At 47.3% G+C, this 27,480-nt stretch overlaps 1 protein-coding gene across 2 annotated transcripts in view; it reads right to left on the bottom strand.

Annotated features, from left to right (window-relative positions):
• Positions 1 to 20,593, bottom strand: part of LOC144817770 (N-acetyltransferase 8F1-like) — a 96,670-nt gene extending 76,077 nt beyond the window's left edge. Inside the window, exon 1 of one of the 2 annotated variants that reach the window (XM_078674570.1) lies at positions 20,508 to 20,593. The gene's annotated coding sequence lies outside the window, so the exon portion shown is untranslated. The remainder of the gene's footprint in view (positions 1 to 20,507) is intronic. The other variant, XM_078674571.1, reaches the window with a different exon arrangement.
• Positions 20,594 to 27,480: the final 6,887 nt, after the last annotated feature.

Here is a 27,480-nt window from a genome sequence, read left to right as displayed (position 1 = left end):
ACATGCAGTAGTGTCACAATTTAAAGAAGGCCCAGGTGTCTAGGGCATCAGATCTGTACTTACCAGGGTTGCTTGTCAATCATTCTGGGGCTGTCTCACCACCCTACTCTTTCCCAAGTTGTCACAGGTTGAGGTGGGGTCAGAAACTACAACTGGACCCCGTCTCACCCTGTGAGAAGTTGGGAAAGGGTGGAGTCAGAGGTAGCTGCATTTGAAGGAGGGTGTGAAAGGAAGCTAGCTCTGTATATGATATTGCCACTAGGTGGTAATACCGTGCACAGAGTCAAGGGGCTCCCCCAAAGTGTACAGGGCTCAATGCAAAACCCAAAGTGCTCTATTAGTGGAAGTGTGGGCGAGCAGCCTTAGGCCTAACACAGAGAAGTGTGAGATATTTATTGTACACACATGATCAATAATGGACACAAGACTCGAGAAGGAGATCCAGACCAATTTTATAAAATTATACTTTATTTGCACTTTATTTTAAGACCCAGGTATTTGTAATCAGGTAAGTAAGTTTTTAATTAAAAATACTTTTCACTTTAAAAAAATTGACACTTAGAAACTTTTTTAAACTGTCCGGTGTTATCCTATGGGGAAAAGAATATTGCATTTAAATAGGTATCAAACTTGCGATTTCAGTCTTCAGAGCCAATAGTCTGTAAGACCCAGGGTCAGGTAGGTACCAAAACTGCACCACCAATGGCAAAGGGGCGGGTGCAGAGGTCAAAATCGGAGTTCGATCCAATGCCTTCCAATGGAGCCAGGGGGTGCCTGGAGCCACACTGCTTGCAGGTAAGGTAAATCGGTTGGAGGGGCCAAGCTTTGTGGGGTTACACCAGCACAGGGGGGGCAAAGCAGCACCAAACATACACCGCCAGCAGCACAGGGTCGGCTGGGGAGACTTCACTGCACACGTAAGCCATTCAGACTCGGCCCGTGGGCGTCAGGTGCAGAGTGGCCAGAGACGAGGATCCGCCTGGATCCGTAGTCCGTTTCTTCTGGACAGGTCTGCTTTCCTCAGGAGATTAAAGTCTTTATTGAAGGCAACAGTCTGGCCCAGGGTTATGGAGATTGTTGTTGCAAGACAGGTTGCAGGGTTGTCTAAGCTGGAAACAACCCAGTAGGGTTGGGGCCAGGCAGTTGTCGTCTTCTGGCTTATGCTGCAGAGTGTCTTCTTTCTTCTTAGGTTGTCGCAGATTTGTGAGTCAAGTCTGGAGGAGCCAACTAAAAAATTAATTTAGGAGGCATTTTAGGGGAGTATTACCTTACCTGGGGTGACTACACCCTATAGTATGCCACCCTCCTGTGGGATTGGACATAGACCTAGCCCTCATTGGAGGGGTCCCCCATCTTCAAGATGGTGGTGACTGAAACTTGTGCTTCACCTCGCTTATGGGTGGAGTTGGCAGAGCTGGGCACACCTCTTAGCCGTTTTAATTTTCTTGCCGGTTTTGCAACAGAAAGTGGGGGTGTAAACCATGGGCTGCCATCTGCTACTAGCAGCAGAGGCTGGGTGTCACATTACAAAGGTGGCAGGCCTTTGAAGCTCCCCTCTTTGAGCACTGGCTCATCGTGGTAGAGGAGGCATGACATCTCTTCTGAGGAGGTGCATTGTTTCTGGTCCCAGAGAGCAAGGGCTCTGTACCCAGGGGTCCGAAAACATATCTGGTGGAGGTTCGCTGCCTACAGTCGGTCAGAGACCACACTAGGGTTGGCAGGGATTCAGGGGGCAACACTAAGGTGCCCTGTGGGTACATGGGGCAATACATTCCACACAGCACAGTGTGGGTTTATTGAAAGGAGTAGTTTGGTACCAAACACTCCAGTATTCAGTGAAGCCATCATGCTGCTGTGGAACTTGAGTTGTCGAGTTTCCAGCCCATGTACCCCTGATGGCTTCACTGGCAAAATATTAACGAATGGACTCCAATACTGTAGGGGCATATCTGTTATTGCAGATATGCACTCACCTGTAGTATAGTGCACCCTGCCTTAGGGCTGTGGGATCTGCTAAAGGGGTAGAACCGATACTTATGCTGTTCCTCATTGATAGTGTGTCAGAGTGGGGGAACCAAAAACTAACTTGACCCGGTAAGGTTCAAAGTTGGGGATCCATATATTGAATTGTAATACTCTCACACACCCTTTCAGGTGCCACGTTTCATCATCTGGGCTGCTCCTCGTTGGGTCGGCGGTGCAATACCCAACGGGCTCCCTATAATAGGGGCACTTTATCTGAGATTTTTTTCCAATAACCATATGGTGAAGTGGGGGTGAGGGGCCAGAAATTTGTAGATGTATGATTATTGGGAGTGATTTAAAATAGGACTGGGAGTACCAGAACATCCAAACTTTATTCTCAGGGTCTCCTACCCTAAGTAAAAACAAACAATGAGGCGCTCTCTTAAGCTTTATGTCTTGAGGTTGAGCGTCCCTATTGATAAGTGAAGGTCAACATGTTTCTCGCTTAAAGTAAATTCTACCTGCGATTCTTCAGGACCAGAACAGTAAAACTATGTACTCTTTAGAATCAGTGACATGGAATCATTCTCACATCAACCAAATAACTACCTAGTTATGTACCTGTTTGACCTTGAACTACCCAATTCTGTAGACTAACCAGGCTTCAACAGTACCGGGTAGGTCACGCGTAAGACATTGCTTATAAGTGAAGGATTTAAGTGACTTCAGCGTTTGCCACAACCTACCCACTTCTACCGGGTCCGGGAGGTATCTGCTAGAGGGGTGACTTACCTATGCTGCCAGGCAGTGCAACTTGGCATGGCACCCAGGCAGGGTGTCTTGTCGCCTTTGTTGTTATCTCCCTAACAGGGGCATGCAGGCTGCAAGGGCAGTGGCATGGCCACTGTAAGGGGGGTCCCAGGAGACTCTATTCAGCTCTCAGTCGCAAGGTACCCAGGGGACCATCTACTGAGCGCTTACGGGGGGCAAAAGTACCAATTGGGAGTTTGTTTTAGGGAAGGAGCACTGGCAGAGGGGACCTGGTTGGCAGGGACCCTGTGTACTACATTTAAAACCAGGCAAAAAGTGGGAGGCTAAGCATGTAAAAGAGGCACTTACTCACAGCATGCTTGTCACAGACCATGTGACTGATGTAACAGAGTTACAAGTCATGACTCAGTAATATGGGGTCACACACATGCTATAAACAGATACACTGCACATGTTTCTGCCGTAGAACCCTGCGCAGTGTATCTGTTCAAAGCTTTCCTCAGTGCATTGCTTCTTTCTGAATCACCAACCGAGGGATCGGAGCATGGCTTCCTGTAAGCTCCTGTAGTATGCTATTTCTGGATAAGAGAGCCTTTGCTCATGGAACATGGATTATTTCACATATTTCAAAGCCATGGGAGTGGAAGGGGTGCAGGCGAGGTTGGCAGCACAGCTGGGGGTCCACGGTCCACTGGCTCCTTGTGAAACAAAGGACCTCCTTCAAAACCCTCTGATTGTTCAGAATTTTGAGATGTACACACATTCACAAATTTGAGTTAACTTTTGAGTTGTTTTCATAGGCTTTCCATAAGTTTTGTTTTATTATATTGATTTGTATAATGCACTATTCACCTCAGAGGGTATTCAGGAGTTTGGGCAGGTGGGTAGGTGAGAGGTCCCCGTGGTGCATATGTGAGGAGCCACGTATTCAGCATCTTGCGAGACTCAAGAAGTGAAGAGAAGGCTCTGATGTGTTGAGGCTTGAGGATGTGGGTGAAGCCAATAAAGGAAATTGGTGGAGCCAGCAAATCAAGTGGGTGGAGCAGTGGGAAGTGGCGGTGGCCTTCTAAAAATAAATATGAGTACCTGCACTTAATATTTTACAAATTAAGCACTGATGTCAGGCCTTTTTCAGTTGGTTTGGGGGGATGGGGATGAAGGGGACAGTCACAGGTGCGCTAGGACTTATTAATTAGGCCGTTACAGGCAGGCAGACTTGCACTGCCTAATTTCTAAACACAGTATCTAGTTGCACAAGCTCATTATTTAAAATATTGGGCCCGTCGTAGACAGTGCCAATGCATGTCAGAACGGAAAGCTAGAGCAAGGGTACAATCTATTTCGAGGTGGTGAGAGCACTACCACGCATGGCTCGATGTGATGTAGACATCCTTGCAACTACGTGTTGGGCATTATGAGAGTTGGCGAGGGGAAAGCAACCTGAACAAACATATTCACCGCTGCTATCTCGATGTAACTCTTTGCTCCCACCCACCACGAAAAAGATCGACACGGTCCAATTTTACTGTCCGGGGCTGATGATGCTAGGAGAGCTCCATCAGAATGTCACATTTATCTCACAACGCACCTTTTGTGCCCATACTGGCACAACACCGTTAGCACCATTCTGCTACCTCAAGCTACTATCAACAGCCAGAGCAGGTCTCCCTACATTTCACGAGTTGCAAACAGAAATGCCACTCTCTATGACCTGCATAGGCCCGGCTGACAATCGGCACTCTACCACCTACTTATTGAGTGGCGACTCGTCCACAACGGCAGAGGAACAGCGCCCCACTGCCTGGCGCATATTGTTTTATTTTTCATTTGCCGGCTCGGAGCCAGCATGTGCATGGAGGGGCGGGGCATGGGAGGTGGGTGGAGGAGTGCTTGTGCACTCCCTATGTACGCACATGTGTTTGCCGGCTGTCTCAGGCCCACCAACCAAAACACACATGCGCACTTAGGTTTCTCCAGCCAAGCTGCATTCAGCAGTCGCACCGGAGAAACCCCAAAGACTACATGACCTGAGCGGAGCGTCTTTCCTGCCCGTTCAGGCAAATCCCCAAGCTGCTCTGCTGCACGGGGTTTGAATGAGAGTCTGTTACAGCGGCTACTGGGACAAGTAAGAGGCCAGCAGGAGTGACGTAACGCAGGAGGTGGCCGGCGGTGGTAGGTACATTATTTTATTTATTTTTGACATGTCCCTCACTCGCCCTACCACACTTGGCTAATGGTGGCTGCCACTGCTTTTACTGTAACTTCATGGCCAGCACTACAGACATGCCTACTGAGGCTAGATGAAAATAGGACGACTCCCTAGACTACAAGCTGACTGATAAGGCATGGGCATATTTCTGTGCACAAGTAAAGTACGCTCCTCTCCAATACAGACACAAGCTGATACAATTTAAATACTTACACCAATACTATTACACCCCGTATCATATTGCTAAATTTGATGGGGATAAACGTAGCCAATGTGGGAGATGGGGAACTATGTCTGCTGATTTTCTGCATTTTGCATGGGCATGCCCCCACTTACAAGCACTGGCAAGACTGAGATATTAAGGATTCCCCTCGACCCTTCCCCCAGACAGCTTTGTTGGTCGACCGATCAGGCGTACCTACTGGATATCGGCGGCTCACCTCCATTCCATTTGTGCTGGATAACAGGCATGTCGCCATACTTTCGATGCAATGATGTGCCATTAATAAAACAATGGCACTGTGACTCGACTTATTGCCTAGGAACGACTGAACAATTTGACGAGATTATACACCCTTCCGTCCATCCCAAAGACATCTGGGCTCTCTTACAAACTTACCTTTGTCACACTGAAGTGTCCAACCACCCCTCTCCCTCCCTGTAGTCCCCGGACTCTCCGGTGATGCCCCCATGAATGTGACTGTCTGTCTGCTGTGTTTAGAACTTTTAATTGAAATTTGATTATATGGTGATGCCAATCTATATACACAACTGTTCCCGTATTAAAATATGTTGCATGTCAAATGTGTGCTGGGCTGGCTGTTGCCATAATGTGAAAAAATATATATTTTTAAACTAGTATTACCACACTATGTCCCTGCTTCTGAGTTCATCAGAATCCAGGTGCTTTTATCGCACCGGATAGAGAAACCCTGAAGTAGCTTATTTATTGGGTGCAATAAATATCACCTACTATGAGTTGCTGGGAACAACATTTAGATTTTTGTGTTTACCAGACCAAAACATACATGGTACCATAAATACTGTACACTTTGCTTGTTAAATTCCGGCAGACTTGACTTACTCAAATGTAATGAAAGACTATTGGAACTGCCACTTGCGGGATGGCTGAGGTGGTGCCCTGGACAGGCAGAACCTACCGTTCCCGTTCCCATCAGGGGTGGGTGATTACACTCACTGTATAACTTGCGCTCACCCTTGCCTAGCTTGGCACTGAGCAGTCAGGCTTATCACAGAGGCAATGTGTGAACTATTGGAACAGCACTCACTCACACAATAAATACACTGAGCGTCACAAAAGAGATGTCACACATAGTGTATGTAAATAAAGTTTGTATTAAGCACAACATGAACATCATGTATTTCTGGAAATAAATCAGATTTGGAAATTTTACAAGCAGTACTAGGCCCAACCGTGTTAAATTGACATCAGTAGTATGCGCACTTGGGAAAGATCCTACTTCCCCCCACCACAGCACCCTCACATGGCTCCAAACGATGTATGAACTAGGCCCACCCTGCCAATTATTACATTTCAATTCTACACAGTTATAGAGTGCACCCCAGATCACAATGATTTCAGGAGTGTGTACACACAGATAATTACAAAACTTTTTAAACAGCAATGGGTAAAAACCAATGCCAAACGTAGTATTCAATTTGGCAAGAAATCAATGTGTAAAATGACACCGCTGTATGATGTATTGCATACCAAGCAGTCCCCGCGAAGCCACTCCTATACACTCACTCATCACCGCTATGCAATGCAATGGATATCAGGCAGGTCCGTGTCGAACACACTCACACACGCACGCACACCGCACTGTCACGTGATGCCACTGATATCTGCTAAGTCTGTTGATGATACACATGCAGACCCCGTGGCCCAAGCCCTCCTCCATCATTCAACTTACCCCAACTACCCTACACCCACAGGCTGGAGATAGACCTCCCCCGGAGAAAAGGCGATTGTGAGCTGAGTCACTTAGTCAGGGTGCCAGGGAAGAAGGCGGGGTAGGTAGCAGGGCTAATAAGGAGGCAGTTGACAAATGGGGGTTTGGGCACCACTCAGAAAGTTCACCCACAGGATGTGGGAGAAGCACCAGCACAGCTCTGCGAAGGACAGGGGGTCATGCAGTCTCTTAACCCAATTCCAATTGCTTTCTGAAGCGTTCCTCAGCCCATCGCTAACTCTCACCCCCAAGACCCTTCCGGCAATAATAACTGGCAACACATAGTCGTCGGGCCAGATAAGAGAGGGCAATTGGTCTGTTGCACTGAGGCACAAAAAGGAACTATTGATGAATGGGGAGATGAAGCAGGGGAGCCTCTCAGAAGAAGGAAGCACAGCGTCAGGCACATGTCAATCCAAGTAGCGCCCAGGCAATCCGGGCACCCCAGAACCCAAATCTGCTCCTGCACACCTCCCTGGAAATGAGGCACAACTCTTGGTGTGCATTGATACGAGTAGCACCAGACAATTCTAGTCATGCACAACGAAGAGTTGTAAACTCCATACTTCCCTACAAATGAGGCACGGGCCGCACCAGACAATTCCAGTCAATCACACAAGCATAATTTCAGCAGTGCCGCATGAGGTAGAATGAGACCATACTATGGATCGGACAATGCACACAATGAGCCTGCATTCAGTGTGTCTCACAAGAGCAATGCAGTACCATTGACGAAATGGGCAGCCGCAGTCGGTAGGGGAGTACCTGCCGGGTTTGTGATGTGGGGAGGGGGAGGGGCATGGTAGGGGTTAGTAATGTATGGATAATGGAGGTTTGCAGGTAAGTAAACATTTAAATAAATCAAACGAATTTCGTTGCGTGCACTGCATCCCCAAATGCAATGCAGTGCGCGCAACGAAATTCGTTTGATTTATTTAAATGTTTACTTACCTGCAAACCTTCATTATCCATACATTACTAACCCCCACCCTGCCCCTCCCCCTCCCCATGTCACCGCCCCGGCAGGTACTCCCTTACCGACCGCGGCTGGAAATGGGCCGCACTGGATCCCACAACCGATAAATCCACTGTTTACAAACAAGGCACTTAGGCGTGTTGAGGCCCCACGATGCAGGGGCCACAGACCTCAGATGGGGGAAGTACTTTTGTGGCTCCACACACAACAATCCGGTCTCCAGGCACAATGCCTAGGTTCACGCTCACGACGTGCAACCAGATACCGCTTTCCAGGTGTCACAGTAAATGGTGTGAGCACCTCGCGGAAGGACTTTGATGTCCTTGAGACCTCCACAAGAGAACAGAGGGCAAGCCAACAAGCCCCTGGAGAGCACACTTCAGGGTGTCACAGAACAGCAGGAAGTCAGCCAGGCCACAACTATTCATAAAGGGCCTTAGTCCCTTCCGATGGCAGTAATCCTCCTTGTGCATATTCCTCTGACAACGTGTACCACACAGTTCAGGATCTCTGGTCCTGCGCCCCCACAAGTGTATCTCTGCCAAGCTGTAGTATGGCACCAGTAGTTATACTGTAGTGTGCTTTCGAAGTTGGAGGTGGTTCATGGGGTTTCCCTTCGAAGCACAGATGTCTTCCCAATATTTCAGTCCTGTCTGCCATGAGGCTGTGGAATGCAGATTTTAATCTGTAGTGGGCCATGCTGTGGCTCCCAGAGGCTAAGTGCTTAAATCTCTCCCTCCAATCTATCCAGCCAGACCCTCAAATGGCAGAGGTCTGTTGTTCCAGTTGCATGCCCAATGTTTATAGCTGTCGCTGGGGAATTCACGGATGTGCTACCACAGTCTCTGGTGTGGACTGGAGCCAAGCAAAAAGGCACATAAAGAGTTTTAGAGAAGAAATGCCCACTTTCCAGGTGTGGCAATTTTAAGCTACAAATGACAAATCCACCTGTACCACAAGGGAGGGTTTGTCATTGTGAATCCAATTACCATGATGAGGCTGCTCACTGTAAGCCACTATTGCAGCTTCAAGCCACTCATTCCCCCGTGTTAACCTAAGGGAAGAGCAGACCTCACAGGTAGTGAAAACACACATGGGTATTCTTCACGATCTAGGCAAGGAGCACGCATGTGTACCTGTCCTGCCTTTCACCTACCACTTGCTTCACCCCTTAAGACTTAGCCCCAGCGGTAATCTAGGGGCAGTGAAAGGTCAGGGCAGGATTAACCAGTGGTTTAGAGAGGACAACCAGAGCATAAGCGCAATTGCGCACACACAGGCCTGCAATGGCAGACTTGACACATGTTGAAACACGCTACAGGTACAAGTGTACATACACAGGCCTCAATAGCAAACTTGACACATGTTGAAACACACCACAGGTGCAAGTGCGCATACACAGGCCCCTAATGGCAGCCCTGACATGTTTGAAATCACCATGTAAGCACCACTTCCTAACATGTGTAGGAAGGATATGTGCACTTTCACACAGTATTTACAGTGGGAAAGTGCTACGAGTCCTAGGGCTATGAAAAGAGAATCAGCATAACCCAGGAGGAAAGGGCAAACAGTTTAGGGAAATACTATCTCAAGAATATCAAGTCTAATACCAACTAAATCGTAGATCATAATTTCAAACCCAGCGCCAAAAGAGGTTTGTTTATCCAGGGGTCAGAAATCAGAGTCGCTGTCCTGCTCTTCGATGCTGAAGGTGCATTGAATGAGTTTTCAGCGTTTGTAATCGTAGGTCTTAGCGTGATATCGTTACTAATATACATTTTGCATATGTGCTTGGCTTAGATGTTACTTGAACCAGGAGGCGTCCTCCAGCTGTGCCGGCAGTGGCGGTGCGTCCATTGGGGGCGTTGCCCCACTAACTGGCATGGTCGTAATCTTCCTCACACCGTCCTGACGCGAAATCGGCCGTCAGGAGTCAGGACTCTGAAGGAGGTGGGGCAGCACTCACTGCAGGGTTGTGTTTGTTGTTTCTGTTTGACTGACAGGCAGCTGCAGTCGGGCAGGTCCAGTGCGCATGTTCGGGTTCAGGCTGTTCATTTTTCTACCCAGCCCTAACATGCGCACTAGTTTAGCCTGCATTGCTCTCCATTAGGAGAGCGAGCGAGGGCGAGGGTTGCTAATGGCCAGAGGCCGCAGCCCCCGGTCACCTTTGGGCGGGGACAGTCCCTGCTCAAGCCAATCCTGGCGCTGCTGGAGCAGCGTCTGGATTGGCTGAGAGAGGGGTTGCAACCAGTCACTACGAAGGCGCCAACCTGGACTCCGGCCCAGGAGCACACACTGCACGGACGACCATGTCAGGTAAGTTTTCAAGGTTTCATTATTTAACTTTATATTTAACCCCCGGTCCCCCACCCCCGCGCGATACCCCCCCCCCCCCCACCGCGACTCCCCCACTGTTTTTTGTCAGGGGATATGCTCTGGGGCTGCTGTGATAAACACACCGTTTTTGCTGGTTTGCCGGTAGAGATGACGTATGTCCCTTTTACTCAAATGGACTTAAACTAACAATCCTTATTTTTTGTGTCACTCTCTAACACCTTTTTGGTGTATGCGTGGGCCTACATTATTTGCTTAAAATCATATTTGCTTCCGTAGGCTTGTTGACTTGTTACGTAAATGAGTCATTTTATTTTGCTAACTGAAAAGCCTGCATTTCTAAACTTCTGTAAGGAATATCTCCGGTTTTGTGTATAAAGGTTTTTTTTATCAAATTTCGATAGTCGTTTAAATTGACAGGAAAGGAGTACTTGCTGCTGTTCTTAAATTTGAGAAAGCAGGCCAACACTTCTCGGCATGGGTGCAGGCCATTTTAAACCCTCGTTCTACGCAGGCCGGCTGGCATTCCGGATTACTGTGCCTTAACAGTAGGCTGCTCACTCGGAAGGCTTTAATGACTGATTGCTTTAAATGTGGAATGAGGGAGGCTCCTTTCACAGATGGCACTCTGAAGGCAAGTGAAGCTTGGCAGAAACTTGTGTGGGTTGAAATAAAGGCCTTTCAGAATATGCTGGTACGTTTAGAAAACAAGGGACCCCTATAAACAGACTAGCTATAACATAGGGAATGCAAACTAGTGTAAGGAAGTTATAGCTAGAAACTTATTCTAAACAGTTATTGCCTTAAAGAATACCCTGTAAAGTCTGGTATATGTGACTGTGCGAGACAAGCATTCTACAACAACAAGAATAGAACTTTTATAACTGTTCAAATTATTTATTTATTCTTATTATATATATCATGTCTGTCTTATTTTTTTTAGTTTTGTGATGTTTAGACTTAGATAAAAGAATTTGAATCAAAATTGCAACAATTAATTACAAATAAATCAGTTAATACAAATTCAACAGAATATACTAGTCCAGGTGGTAGGCGAAGACGTTGACTCAGGCAGTGCGGCAGATGTCTACAACGCGCGTTTCGGCATACATGCCTTCATCAGTCCACTACTCCAGAAGAAAACGATTGTCTAGATATGCTGTGGTTTAAGCTCTGTCCGTATATCGTTGTGGATAATATTAAACGCCCATATATACAAAATTATAATGTTAAATGGAGCAATTGTACAGTATCATCCTTACGATTTAATGTCGAGAATGCGCAACAGACCCACGGACTAATGATCTAGATGGCAGCACTCCTCAAGGTGAGGTCCCGAATATATGGCGCGGCGTCTAAATGATGAGTTCGTTAAGAGATGTGACACAATGTTGCGGTCGGATATTCGAATCTGAATTATGGATTTTAGAGTATAAAATGTTCGGTAAATATCGCCGCACGTTACCAATTGGATATATCAGGCTGCTGCTTAACCCTCCAGTACCGGCGTGTTCCTTAAGTGTTTCCCGGGTGTTGCCTGTAGAGTGCGCATTCAAGTTTATGCACGTCACGTCAGACGTGACGTGCGGCGGCCATGTTGGCGCGCTGCGCGTGCATTCCTCATTGCGCGCCGGGGAGAACACAGAACGGCAGCGCCGGCCGGCGCTCCTCTATTAAGCTCGTAATTTACAATATAAATAAATATACTTACTGGAACATAACCAGTGGTCCTCCAGTTATTTACAACCTACAACTTTACAGTGGCGACGAGGTCGGGAGGCTCCAGCTGACCACCCACGTGGATGGAAAAAAAAAAACACGGACCCCCACGTGGACAGCAGCAGGGTAGGCAACCCCACACACTACTACAGCAGGATGCAGAGCTGCCCCACATAGCCCACATTGCAGAGGGTTCATGGGAAGGCACAGCTGAGCCACCACACGAGCAGAGGAGCGTGGCAGTGCCACAGTCAACCGAGAGGCGGCGAAGAGGCTGGAGAGGCTGCAGCACGCCCCACAGGAGACAGCCCACGGTGCAACCCTTACCACCACGCCGGGCCCTGGAGGTACAGCGCTGGCTACCAAAGAGGAGGAGGCGGGGACTAGCACTGAGAGTCCCCTGGAAGACACCACCACAGAGGTGAAGGACAGCACCCCAGGGAGTCCCACCAGCAAGGACGTCAATTCGACAGCGATCAGGGAGGTGAGGATGAGCACGCCAGCAGGCTATGCGATTGCGCCGGTGCAATTCCTACCGAAACCAGGGGACCCCCTGATGAAGTGGGAGGACTGGAAAGAATATATCGACAATTTCATAGGGGTCTTGGAGGATGAAAATGAAGAGTCGTTCACCCCCCAAAGGAAGAAACGGATCCTATTACTGAACCTGGGTCCGGAGGGCCTCAGGATTTACAAGAGCCTGGTGCCCAAAAAGAGGGACGATGCAGACAAGGATGTATATGCACACGCATTGGAAGATCTGGACGAACGGTATCGCCCCACTATATGCGTATCAGTGGACAGGTTTAACTTCCAGCAGAGAAAACAACGGCCGGGATAGAACATTGAGGAATATGTAGCGGCCTTGAGGAAGCTAGCTGCCCCGTGCAAATACGCATTGTGGGAAGACGAATTCATAAAGGACCAGATCGTGATGCATACCACTAGCACAAATGTCCAGGATAAGCTATGGGCAAGTGGCGACACCACACTCAAAGACGTAATGGTCATTGTAAAAAGGGCGGAACTCGCACGGAGATGTGCCGATGCGACAAAGAAAGACATAGCGCCCCCAACGATGGTGAACAGGATTCAAGAGGGAGACCACCGGAAAGACCAGAGAGGCAAAGAACCGATGGCCAGAGGAACCAACAGATGGCAAGGGAAACAAGCAGGCAATGAAGGCAAGAAATCGTGCTACAGGTGCGGCAGTTGGTCCCAGGACGCACGTGATCGAAGATGTCCCGCGTTCAGAGCTAAGTGCCTACACTGCGGCATCTTGGGCCACTACGAAAAGGTGTGTAGGAAGAAAAATCCCAAGGGAATGGTGAAAAGCATAGACCAAGGCGAAGAAGACCTAGAGGAGATCGCAGAGGAAGAGGTGATCACAGTCTTATGTATATACGACCAAGTACTAAGCGTAGAAGGGAAGAAATCCACGAAACCCATTCTGGACATGTCTATGGGAGGAATCACCATCACGGTAGTGGCAGACACCGGATCCCCTTTCACCACTATCCAGCGAGCAGTGTGGGAAGAAATGTTCAGACCCAAGTTGGGCCCAGAGCTGGAGAAACTAGACATTCGGCCGGTCACTTACAATGGCGACCGCATTCCAATGATGGGGTTCCGGCACTTGTTGTTTGAATTTAGAGGCCGATCAGCGTGGTGCAAGCTATATATAGCGGAGAAAGGACCCTCCGTCCTTGGATGGCTGGACCAGGGTGACTTGGGGATAAAGCTGGATCCAGGTGGAAAGGAACAAATACTACTCGCAGAACAAGAGGAATGGCCGGACTTGAATAAGTGGAAGGAGAACTACCCAAAAGTGTTTGGAGGCACGGTGGGACGGATGGAAAAGTTCCAACACAAGATCGTGCTCAAGGAAGGGGCCATACCGGTAGCTCACAAGGTGAGAAACGTGCCGATTGCGGTACGAGAGGCGGTCCAGAAGGAACTTCAGGAGTTGGAAAAGAAGGGGATAATAGAACCGATAACATGTGCGGAATGGTTGGCGCCCCTGGTGGTCGTGATGAAGCCCAATGGGAAGGTCCGGCTCTGCGTGGACCTGAGAGAACTGAATAAAAATATCGTGGTGGAGAAGTTCCCTCTCCCCAGAATTGAAGAAATGTTGGCCAAGACCAGAGGAGTGAGGTGGTACTCCACTATCGACTTGACATCAGCCTATCACCAAATAGCACTCCACCCGGACAGCAAAAGTCTCACCTCTTTCATCACCCCGTTTGGTTGTTACCAGTTTTGTCGCATGCCGTTCGGGCTGGCCTCGGCGGCTGCAGTTTTCCAGAAGATGATGCACCAACTATTCAGAGACTGCAAAGACGTCCAGTATTTCCAGGACGACATCCTGGTGATGGGCCGAGACAAGCATGATCATGACCGAAAGCTGGAACACGTGCTACAGACGCTGGAAACAAAAGGCCTTACAGCGGAGTGGGCGAAGTGTCGGTTGGGACTACAGTCGGTAACGTACCTAGGACACGAGATCGGTCAACAGGGCGTTACACCCAAGTTGGAAAATGTAAAGGCCATCGCTGATGCTCCACCACCCAGAAGCAAGGAAGAGGTCAGGTCATTCCTGGGGATGGCGGAGTATTACAGCAAGTTTGTGGTCCACTTCGCCTCAAAGACCCATAACATGAGGTTACTGACCAGGGAAAGCACCGTGTTCCAATGGACACCGGAAGCACAAGCTGAGTTTGAAACGATCAAAAGGGATGTAATAGGAGCTGTTCCCCTCCAGGGCTACGATCCACAAGGCGCCACTGTACTGACGACGGATGCCAGCGACAAGGGCCTGGGCGCTGTGCTCATGCAAGACAGAGGAAGAGGAGAAATGGAGACAATCAGTTTTGCGTCCAGGGCACTGACGGATACAGAGAGAAAATACAGCGTGATTGAGAAGGAGATGCTGGCGGTTGTGTGGGCCATGGCGAGGTTCAGGCAATTTCTGTGGGGGACACATTTTTTACTCAAAACAGATCACAAGCCATTGGTGAAGGTGCTGACATCGAGTGGACACGCCAGTGCCACTCCCCGAATATCCAAGATGTCACTAAAGTTACTTGAGTTTAGGTATGACGTGGAGTACCTTCCCGGGAACCGGAACCGAGTGGCGGATTTCCTGAGTAGGGCGGCCGCCATGGAACCAGGAGAGGAAGACCCTGCAAGCAAAGGAGAGTTGGTAGCCCTTATAGAGGACCAAGAAAGGTTGATAAGCTTACAAGAATGGTCAGAGTCCTATGAGGAAGACACGGACATGCAAGAAGTAAAAGAGAACATTGTTCAAGGATGGCCTGAGAAAAGGAACGTGAGGGCGAGCCTCAAGCCGTACTTTGAAGTCAGAGAGGAACTGTCAGTAGGGGACAAGGGGGTATTCATCTACAGAGGAGACAAGGTGATCCCCCCCAGGAACCTCACCTCGAAACTGTTGGACCTGCTACATGAAGGACACCTAGGCATAGGAAAACTAAAAGCAAGGGCAAAGCAAAACTACTGGTGGCCAGGCATGGACATAAAGGCTGAGAGGCATGTCAGGGAATGTCCACAATGTCAAAGAGCAGATAAGACCTTAAAACCTTTGAGACCAGCAATAGGGAAGTTTGACCCTCCCGCTAATCCATGGGAAGAACTATCGATAGACATTTTGGGACCCGTCCTAGATGACCAAGGCACGCAGAAATACGTGTGCGTACTCATGGATCGATATTCAAAGTGGCCGGAGGTGAAAATAGATGAGTCCATGGACACAGAAAACATCATAAAGTTCCTGTCAGAGACTTTCACCCGGGAAGGAATACCCAAATCGATCTTAAGTGACAATGGGCCCCAGTTCACGTCGGAAAGGTGGAACAAGTTCATGCAAAGGAATGGCATCACTGTCAAGCACACGGCGATCTACCATCCGGCCGGTAACGGCCTAGTGGAGAGATTTAACCGGGTAGTGATGGGAGCCATCCAAGCTGCCATATCCAGTGGACAGAGTTGGGAAAAGGCGTTAGAGAACATGGTGTGGGCGTACAGAATAACCCCCACTGGCACGGGGTACAGCCCATTCCAAATATTGAGGGGACGTGAACCCTTCACCCATGACAACAGGATTTGGAAGGAAAAGGTCGTCACCAGCGAATGGTCCCCTGCAGTGGTGCGGGCCAACCTGGAAAGAGCACAGACAATTTACAGCGACCACTACAATAAACGGAGGAATGTCAAAAGTACAGGATTGGAGAAAGGAGAGTGGGTGAGAGTAAAGTTGGCCACTCTACAGAAGAAGGGAGACAGCAAGTACAGCAAGCCGATGCAAGTTGTGGAGGTGTACGATCGAGCCGCTCTGCTGAGCGATGGAAACGTGTGGTCCCAGGACCGGATGGCTAGGTGCAATAAGGTTTTGAGCTGGGAGCAACATGGAACTGAATGGGAAGACATGGAAGGTGCGAACGTGGAGAAGAGACAAGAAGCCGGCGAGCAGCAAGACAGAGTAAGGGGAGAAATGGATAGAGAAGAGGAAGAAGAGAACGGAAGTAGAGGTATGGAAATGGACAGGTTTGAGAGAAGCATGAATGAAGAGGGAGCTGTGAGAGAAGGAGCAGAGAGCCAAGAGGAGGGGAGCCAAGAAACTATGGAGAACCCGGTAAAGGTTACAAGAAGTGGGAGGCCGGTGGTAAGGCCCTCCAGATTTCGAGATTTCGAGTTGGACACTGGACTGTAAGTGACTCAGTTAAAGTTTGATAAAAAAGGGGAGATATGTAGAGTGCGCATTCTAGTTTATGCACGTCACGTCAGACGTGACGTGCGGCGGCCATGTTGGCGCGCTGCGCGCGCATTCCTCATTGCACGCCGGGGAGAACACAGAACGGCAGCGCCGGCCGGCGCTCCTCTATTAAGCTCGTAATTTACAATATAAATAAATATACTTACTGGAACATAACCAGTGGTCCTCCAGTTATTTACAACCTACAACTTTACATTGCCGACAGCTTTTCGTCTTGTTAATACCGGCTCCGGGTCTCCTCGAAAAAACGGTGCGAATATGCTGGTACCACAGCGTCAACGATTATTGCAAGCCGCGACTACCTTTAATTAGAATAAAGTGCACGAGTGAGCCTTGTTCACTGATAAGGAGCACCTGTTTAATAATACACTGGAGCGTCGTGGACCGAAGTGACTGATACACACTGTCACTGGTGAAGAAGTGCCTGATAAACATACATGTGACGCTAATGTCGTGCCTGATATGCACATGATCACTGATGATAAAATTTCTGACTCACAGAGATTAAGTGGATGTCTGCATGGTACACACATGCCAAGGATGATAAATGCTTTCTACACTTGTGTTTAATGGTGATGAGGTGCCTGCTATGCACATGCACACATGTTTATTCGTGACGAAATCTCTTATGTACACACCATTAATTGTGAAGAAGTGCATTACACGCTTGTATTGGCAAATAAAAGCATGAAACATACCTGTTATATGCAGATGAAGTGCTCGATAGACATGTTACATTTTAATGAAGTGCTTAAGGCACACTTGTTTAATTGTCATGAAGCGCCTGTTGTGAAGGGCCTGATTCACACTTGCTTATGAAGAAGGGTTGGATTCGTTGATAGTACTTTAAACTCGCATAAAGCCTTGATTAACTAATTACACCTTCCATGTCGGATTTTATTTGTAGATGGGCTGAAGTGTAGCAGTGTATTTTTGTCCATATGTGCCATTCTTTCTTTTTGAAATACGCTGAAAACATTTTCATTTTTTTCACCTTGTCTACAAACTGTTTCTGATCATGAAAAGTAAGGCATTGCTTTTGTACCGTTCCTCCAGCTAGCACAATTAGTAAGGGTGACCACACTATGGAATATTTTACACATGCACAAATGTTAGAAAGCATGGTCGATTTTTAATTATGGGTTCCACTGCATTATTAATTGAGAGAAATCCAGGTACAATCATGATATCAATTTGAAACAGGGAAAGGTACTTAAAAGGCTAAATTCTATTTTATTGGTTTAGTTTGCCTGGAATCACATATGTATTTTTGAGCAATGCTTTCTTGCTCAGAGAATTAATGTGAATTAAAGTATGGGGAATACTGGGTGCAGGAACTCTGAGCACAATTTTACTAGGGGGGAATGTACCTTGTAAAATTGAGTGCATGTTGAGTAGAGGTTGTGGGCACACACGCTGCCTAGCCCCCACCTCACCCCTCCTACAACACAGGGAGAGCATGAAACACTCTGCATGCCGTTTAACAACCCCCCCCTGCAAGCCCCAGATACCCTCCTCGCCCATGTCCCTGGCCTGCATCAATCCCCCACTTCCATTTACCACCTGCTGAATGGAGGTAGCAGGGAGCAGAAATGGTCTGTTATTCACCCTGGAATGGGATCCCCATGCTGCTTTTGACCCAGTAAAGCAGGTATGTGTGCTATTAGCCATTCCAGGCAGAATAACTTGTAACTGGACTGTATGGAGTTGCAGTTACTGGCAGGAGTCGGCGATCCCAGACTCAGAAATTGCAGCACCCCTGCACAGTGCAACTCGTAATTGGGCCATAAACAAGAATAGTCTGAGCAGTGAATCTAAAAGACCATCATTTGAGAAAATGCAGGGTGAGATCGAAACCGGCTAGTCTGATGCTTGAAGCTGTAAATGGTGCTTCTGTATGACTTTACAACTTAGTTGAAATTCAATAATGTAACTGCTCCAAATAATATATATATTATAGGACTTGATGCCCTTCAGTGAAGGGCCAGATACATCTATTTAATATATACATCCATAATTCATCTGATTTTAATTCTAGTGCTTTAAAGTTTTTAGTTGATTTCCAGCATTGGGGAAAACGTCTTTTCAATGATTTTTGCTTGTAGTTATCTGAGCAGGTAATAGTGTTGTTGTGCTAATTTATGGAGGCGATGTGGTGACTGGAATACATTTTTAGATGTTGCTGGAAGGAAGCTGTTCCATCACACTATGTCACTCTGGGACTTTTTGCATGGCGTGGCATGCAAAAAAAATAGATTTAACCAAGATTTGTAACTGGGGTGAATGTTTGATTTGTTCCGTATGAAGACTGAAGTTGGGGAGCTAGTTTCTGGCGTGTTAAACATGTAATACTCCCCTGTGTTTGGTTTCCAGTTCCCTGGGCGAGGCAGGTATGCCTGTTAAACATGTGGGTGCTGCTGAGCTCATGTCCTGGTCTGGGAACCTTATGTTCGAGGCTATTTTTCAGCACCTTGATCCTTTTTCATGTTTCCATATTACCTCTTGGAGTCTTGGTACAGCACTGTGGCTAATAAATAAATGCTCCCTTTGATATTACTCAGCAATGCATTGTATCTTGAACTCTGTTATGAAACGCTGTGGTTATACTGAATAAGCAGCTACCTAAGTTATATGACATCTCTTAAGGTAATAACTGAACTTTCACAATTGCTATATTAACCTTCTTGCTTTCTCAAATTTGCTGGAAAATGCACCATTTGTCCAATCTTTTTTCAAAATGTTCTCGGGGGAAAGCCCCCCGAACCCCCTTAGGTTGTTTGAGCTTGCTTGCTCGCTGCGGTGCAGTATGACAATAATTTTACGCCTTACCATTTTCAAATGTCACCAGCCGCCACTGTATGCCGGGCCAACTTTCCTCATCATCAGCGCAGCACAGGGGGGCACACACTGTGAACAACGTTTGCAGAATGAATGTATGATTGAGGACAGTAAATTTTATCTTGCCCAAATACACTTTGTGGCTCAGAAGCGTGTGTGCATGTCCACTGACACATCTCATGAGACTAAAGATGTATTCGCTCCAAATGTCTTTGATAAACGTATAGCTACAGGTTAGAATCCTGGCGGTCCGCTCAGAATTTCATCAAAGGTCGATGACCTGGGTCCCTCTGAGTTAATAATGTTAATAATGCGGTGTTTTCAGCTCCAAGAAGCGCCTTCGGCACCGGACGTGCACTTTAAACTGCTGTATGAGTGAGCACGGGTGAATTACCTGCTCTCTGGCCAGGACCTGCAGAGCCTGTTTACATTTAATGATGAAAAGTTTGAGACAACTCTGAGCCTGTAGGCTGTGTTTTAACTCAGTGCTTCGCCCTCGTGACCCACAGAATAAACACGTGCTGCATAAAAAAATGTATACATTTTAAAGCAAGCTTACTTGTTTATTGTCACTATGCCTCCTGCGTCTCCCTTCACCCCCGCCCCGTGTTTTTCAGTCCTGGGCACCCGCAGAGGTACTGTTCCATACTCAGATAACTGCTGTGGACATTGTGGGATGCAACCACGGTCATGTTTCTATTCTAAGTGGTAGAACTGGTTAAAAACACAAGCAGCGCTAAAACGGACACTTGTGAACTGTTTCCGATGACAATTGTTCCTGATATAAATGCAGCTCAAGAGAGATATTTAACATCAAATTATTAAAGCGGAGGGTGGCTAATCTTGGCCCGGATCTCACAGCCCAGACGCCCCAACTGAGAAGGAAACCAAGTAAACAAACATCTGACAAGGTAGAGTGTAAAGACAACTTACCTCCGCCGGCGGACAGAATGAATCTTCGCAGAGCTGTGGAAGCATTGGAGCCAGCAGCCGCCTGTACCTCATATGACCCTTGCTCTTCCCAGCTCCTCCCCCTTTTCCTGTATCGATTTTGCGTGCCAGCAGATAATGGCAGCCAATAAACCCTCGGCGGAAGTTTCACGCGCGCTGCCCGGTGATAACAAGGCCCAAGGGTCCTACAGTCCCCCGGCTGCGTAGAGATCACGTTTACTTCTGATCTGCACATATTTCTTGTCAACGTCCTCATATTCTGTATGCCCCATACTGAAGGCAACATATAGCTCCTCAATGAAAGCTTTCTTGGCGCTTCACCTACAGCAATTGATTTTCTTCCCGGTTACCCTCTCTCTGCATGTTGCTAACGCCCCAATGCTGTTGTTGCGGAGCTGAACCCCACCAGAAGCATCACCTTTACAATGTTCTTAACTGTTAGCATAGTTGGTCATATCACAGGAAGTGAGGTCACACAGCCTTGGTCATGAATTATATTTAAAAACAATATAAAATCAATGAATGCGGGCCGACCGACATGTCCCCGAAGGGGACCCTCATAAGGGGGCGGCCCCTTTAGTGCCACAGGATGGCACACTGGACAGCCTAGTGTTCGGTGACCCCTTCAGGGTCCCATACGTCACCCAAGGTGAGGGAAGGGGGAGGTATGTATGCCTCCCCCGCCCACCTGGCGGCCTCTTTGTCCCTCACCCCGACGCCTTTTGCAGCTGCTGCATCAAGGTCGCGTCGGACCACGAGGTTACTCCAATGCGGGCCTTGTTTCGCCTCCCCTTCTCCCCGGCCCACGGGGGCCCCACCACGCGGGCATTGCCCGTGAGGGGCACTGTCTCAGCTCCAGCCCCGGCCTTGCCCCATTCAGTCAACTGTTGATGTGACCGTGGGTGTTCGGGGGTTAGGGAGACGGACGGGAAGGGTTGGGTCCCCTGGCAGCAGCAGCCTCAGGCCTAGTTGCAAAAGGTCACGGCCTTGCTCGCAGGGGAGGTCCTTCTTTCTACAGCGCCTTTAGGCCCGTAAGGGTACCACTTTACAATTTCTGTAAATTGTTCGGGCTCAGCACCTCCCCACACGCCTATGTCACGGCTCTCTCTGGAGGGTTAGGCCTCTTTCTACAGCGCGTTGAAGCCCGTAAGGGTAGCGCTTTACAATTGCTGTTTATTGTACGGCCTCTATCACCTCCCCATGCGTCAATGTCGCGGCTCTCTCTGGGGGATAGGCCTCTATGTACAGCATTTAGGCCCGTAAGGGTAGCACTTTTCAAATAATGTCAATGTTACGGCCCCCTCACCACCATATATTTAAAAACAATATATAATCAATGAATACCATGTGCACTGAATAAATAATGGAGGCAGCTGTCCTGATTAAATGTGGAAAATGTATTATACTTATGCAGTGGGCCAGAGCTTTGATGAGTCCAGAGTGCTCCTTCCAGAAACTGAAGGGCCTGGTCCTTTAGAAGGGGAACCTTCCTACAGCATCCAAGACCCCTAACAGCTGAAATGATTTGCTTCTGGAGGTCTGGTGACAGTAGGCCTGGTGTGGGGTGAAAGTTCAATCGTGTGACTCTCACCCACAATGAATAACACTTGAGAACTCTGCCGTTGTCCCCTGCCCATAACCGTAAAGGGCACAGAGCAATGCAATCCATTAGGACTTTGTGACTTGAAATATACAAGAAACCTTGAATCAAACTCTCCATTAACAGTAGGATTTGGTAATCATTGTCTTTACATGAATATCAAAGGGTGGCATATTATAGGCTTCAAGTGCTCTTCTTTACAGATTACTGAAGACATTTTAACATGCCCTACATGTGTACACAAAACACCCTGAGCCCCAAATTTGGAGGTCCCAAACTAGGATATCACGAGTTCCCTGATAATCTTCTTCGCTCAAAATAAGCCACATTCCTCTGTCTGTCGAGTTGTTATGAAAGCTTTAGCGCACTGGATTGGTTGTGCTTGGGTCCGATGTTGTAGCGGAGATGGACAAGCTAGGGAAGAGCTCCCCTTGCACCTTCCCCTGAATTATCAAACTCAGAAGACTTCTGGACTAGTCATACTCCAGGGGTCTTCCTGAAGACGCAGGGGTCGGATTTCTAATCCCCTGGTGCATGGGCTTAGTTCAATGCACCAACACGAATCAGAAATCCAGTTCGACTGCGACCCATACACATCGCAGTGAGCAGTTCTGCATAGCTGTTGTTTTCTGCTCATGATTAGTTCCACTAGATGAGTTCAGGGTTCAGGGACACAGCGGAACTCCGAATCCTCTTTTATAAATGAATAGCACACTTAAAATGAGTCCATGCCACTGGTCACCCTGTTACGTAGATTGCATGCTGCAACATCTGTTGCTGAACATTATGGCCCAAGCGGCGAAAAAACTGGGGAAATTGCCTCATTTGAAGGCGTCCTCCAGGGCTGTATCATGGCACCTTTTTTGTTTTTAATTTATACAAATGGTTTGGAACAGTTTTTATTGCAAAAATGTTTAGATTTTCCCAAGATAAACGGCAATTATGTACCGCTGCTGTCATATGCGAACGATACCGTTTTGATGACTCTAACGGCTAACAGCATGCAGAAATGTCTGGATGCCTTTAATGAATTCATGTTGGGCTTAGATCTCAGGGTCAATTTTAATAAATAATATGCTATGGCTTGTGGCACAGGCCGAATTAAGACCTGTAAATATACTGTATACAATATGGTCATTGAAAAAGTCAAACATTTTAATTATTTAGGAAATCTTTTTGATAGAACACTGAATTGGGATGACTTGATAAACACTCGGATCCAAAAAACATCTAGATCTCTAGAGGCCCTTTTCCGCTTTGCTAGTAAATTAGGGCAAAAACCAATAGGGGGTTTGATGACCCTATATAAATCAAAGTGCGTGTCTGTGGCGACCTACGGAGCAGGGGTATGGGGATGTCATAAAAGCGAAAAGATCCAAATCATGGAGAATGCATTTTTAAAGCGCTTATTATCAATCCCCAACAGTTCTCCAAATGTTTTCTGCCATACAGAGTTGGGATTGCAACCTGTGAAGAACAGAATTCATGTGTCCCCTTTACTCCTCTGGGGAAAAATATGGACCTCTGAGGATTTGTCATTCTCAAAAGAAATTTTAAAGGATTGCATGAATCTCGATAAGGCCATGTCGATACCCTGGCTACGCTATGTAAGGAAACTTGATATAAAATAGGGTTAGAAAGTTTTTATGATGATCCGGCCTCTACTAATTTGAACATGAAGAAGGTCATTAAGAATGCTTATTACACTGTTGAAGGATTGCATAGGTAAGAAATATTAACATATAATCAAGCGGTCATATCACAACAACAGTTTTATTTGTCTTTTACCACGCACACACAATGGCGTTTCTATTTGACTAGATTTCGGTTGCAAATACTGCACTTTTTGGCTGCTTTCCCGAAACAAGGGGGCTGGTGTGAGAGACTGCCCCCTTGCCCATGTAATAATGCAGCCCAACAAAGCACAGTGCACTTTGTTCTCTTCTGTTCACTTTATAAAGTTCCAAGAGATCGATTTTTCAAATCCCTTCTGAAGAACATTAGACCTTGTACACATACGGAAGGCTTTGAGTATCTGAGATCTTTGTCATCTGTTGCTATATGTAGCTCTATGCTCAGTTTTATCCGATCTGCACTTTTGATTAGGAATCGTTATGAACGATGACATTTTATTGATTTTATGTCCTTTTAAATATGATATTTTTTATATTATGAAAGCACTGCACTTTAAAAACTTTTTCAGTGACCATGGGAGGTCAACGTGAAAGATTATAACTAGTACTATTCAACGATCTACCTCATTAATGTATAGTCCTTCAGTGTTTATTGTTCGTGAATTTTGGAATTTTGAACATGATCTGTGAAATACCATCTGTGATTGAATGTATGATACTTGTCATTTTAATAGTATACTTTTATGATTCTTTTTTTGAATCGAATAAAGTTATTTGAACTGAGTCCATGCATTTATAACCTAAGTCTAGTGTATAAAATATGAATAGTAACCACACACTATGAGAAATTAAATGTAGTATTGCATGAGTAGGCCAGTGAAAACAATATGACCATTCCTAACAGTTCCTAGCATCCTAACACCCTATCTCTACTTCTAACAGCTAAGCTAAAACTTCACAAAAGCAGAAAATAGCAAGACTATAAATCGAGTTTCTTAAGACGGATCGCACAGCATACCTTCTTTCTGTGTAAAATATCTTTTTAGCTATTTTCTTTTACAGCCCTTGCCCGGGTATGGTAAACAGTGCAGGTCTGAAGGCCACTTCTCTCCACCCATCCCAGAGGAGCCTCGCCTGAGGCTGGCTGTCCCAGCAAACCAGCGCAACATCTGGCTTGTAAGTTCGTACCAAGCTGTTTCCAATTAGTGGTCATATACCATCGTTTTTATAGTATATCATTGCCTATTTTATCTCAAGATTATACGTTTGGCGACACTAAATTCCTAAGGTGAAAAAAATAAGTGTGGTGACAAACATTAATTGACATGTAGATAATATGGCCCTATAACTAATGCAATAGACCCAAATCAGTTTTCACGGTTGTTTGGCTTGGCCCTGCTTGCAGGGTCATCCCAGAACTTTTTGCCTTCCCCCGAGTCTTTTTACTGTATGGTATTGGTGGGTTTCAGGGTTCTGAACACTTTAACGCTGGTCAGCAGTGCAAAGTACGAGTTTCGTCTGCCTTCCATAGGCTTATATTAGGATCCCACCTTAGGGGATATCTCCCCCATGGTAGAAGATGTAGGCCATGTGTGGTGTGAGATGAAAATGATGAATGCTGCACAATGGTGTACGCAGGTTTATTTTCAATGCTTTAGAAATGTCATTTTTGGAATTCACCATTTCTGTCTGTTTTGTGCCTGCCTGAAGTGGGTTGCAGGTAACGTGCTCGAAGTGACCAAGGTTGGCTCGGCCCCCTTCGGTGTGTCCGTCTGACACCACCCCAGCTTTTGGAGGGAAGCCTGGCAGACAGGGTGCTCTACACCTCCCCCAAAACCAGTTGGGACCGGTTTCCCCAGAGAGCCTTCTAGAAGGTTCTAGCCCTTTCTGGTAGGTGGGGTGAGGAGTGTATATACAGAGGAGCTGAGACTCCATGTGGGGAACTGTGTGTGGACTTTGATTGAGAGGGGACACTCTGCTAAGAGGTACCACCACAAGGGCCTGTGTGCTGGCCCCTGTGCCCATCTATACCCCTCTGCTGTCCACAGGGCCACTGAGAGCCCATTACTGGAGTGAAAACTGCTGTGCTAGTAGGAGTGCCACAATATGGGGGTTGACTGTTCCTAGGAACTGCTGTCCTGTACCAATGAGTGCCCACTGACTGCTGATCTTGCCCAGCACTGCCTGCCTGCTCTCCTGTCCTCGCGCCTCGTGAGCACCACAGTTCGTTTGCTGGCACTCCAATGAGGTGAGGAGCGTGGGCGCTACTTGCTTATGTGAGACCCTGGACTTTGGAGGACTCTAGCACCTCATGAGCGCTACATCTAGAATCTGCCCGGGACCTGAATGCGCTGGGTAGCGCTAAGGAGTGGAGCGCTGCCCGGAAGAACTGCCTGCTTGAAAATACAGCGGGAGCCTACCCCGCATATATGCAGCCCGTCGCGGGTGCCCATCCCGCATGTTGCCTGGGGGAGGCGATCATTTACAAATACCGCGGGAGTCTACCCCGCATGTTTGCGACCTCACATTTATGGTTATTTGGAGTCGCGGGTGCCCACCCCGCACAACGGCCACCTGCATATCTATTTCAAAGTCGGGTACCCACCCTGCATGTTTGCAGCCTGTTGCAGGTGCCCACCCCGCACTGTGAGCTTGCTACCAAAATCACCGCTGCAGCCCGGGCCAGGGCAAGGAGAGAGCCGCCGCGCTGTCCACGGCGACCTGGAAGCTTAGGCCTGGTGGTGGGCGGGGCCTGTTGGGTCAAAGCCTAGCGGGCTGCATTTCCAGCAAGCGCACCAAAAATTCTGAATCCTGGTTCTGTGATGCTTTGCGCAAACATGAGCAGACCCGCAGACAGGCCAAGTGGGGCTGGAGAAGTAACTACGCAATAGCCGGAAAATAATTATATTTCCAGTCACTGATCACTTACAAAAAGATGATAATGGAGAAGAAAAGTAAATACTTCTCAGATAAAATCCAAAAAGCAGGCAATTCCAGCAAAGAGCTATTTTCTACACTGAAGAAGCTTGTCAAACTTCCAGAACCACAAAATAAGGATACTTGTGTAGCATTCTGCAACCAACTCGCAGGATACTTTAAGGACAAGTTGCTTAGCATCTTCGAATCCCTCACAGACTGGGATGATGGCATGGCAGTCACTCCCGCTACAAACATCCCTTGTCCCACCAGTGTCTTAGACTCCTTTACTCCTCCCAGTACTGAACAAATGACTCAGATAATCCAATCCATAAAATCTGGAGCATGATATTCTACATGGCACCAGACATGATCAGCGAACAATTTAGCACACTCTACAAAGAAATCATAACACCTGGTGTCCTTCCAGACGCTTGGAAAACGGTGTAAATTCTGCCTTTATTAAAAAAAACTAATTTGGATCCCAGCGATCATAGTAATTACCGACCAATAGCTAGGATCCCTTTTCCGGCCAAAGTATTGGAAAAAGTTCTCAACTCCCAACTAACGACTTACATCACCTCGGCAGACGTACTGGATCCTTCCCAGTACGGTTTCCGACAAGGGAACAGCACAGAAACTGCCATGATTATGGCAGCAGATGAAATTCGAACAATACTAGACTTAGGAGCCAAGGCCGCCTTGATCCTGTTGGATCTGTCAGCGGCTTTTGACACCATGAACCATGATATACTAATCAAACGGATCCAAGAGGAAGGACTCAGGAACACTGCTCTAAAACTAG

This window comes from Lissotriton helveticus, chromosome 2_1, assembly GCF_964261635.1.
Source record: "Lissotriton helveticus chromosome 2_1, aLisHel1.1, whole genome shotgun sequence".
In the NCBI taxonomy this organism is placed as follows: Eukaryota; Metazoa; Chordata; class Amphibia; order Caudata; family Salamandridae; genus Lissotriton; species Lissotriton helveticus.
Note: the sequence above shows the minus strand (reverse complement) of the source record. Positions and strands in the feature narration are given on the sequence as shown.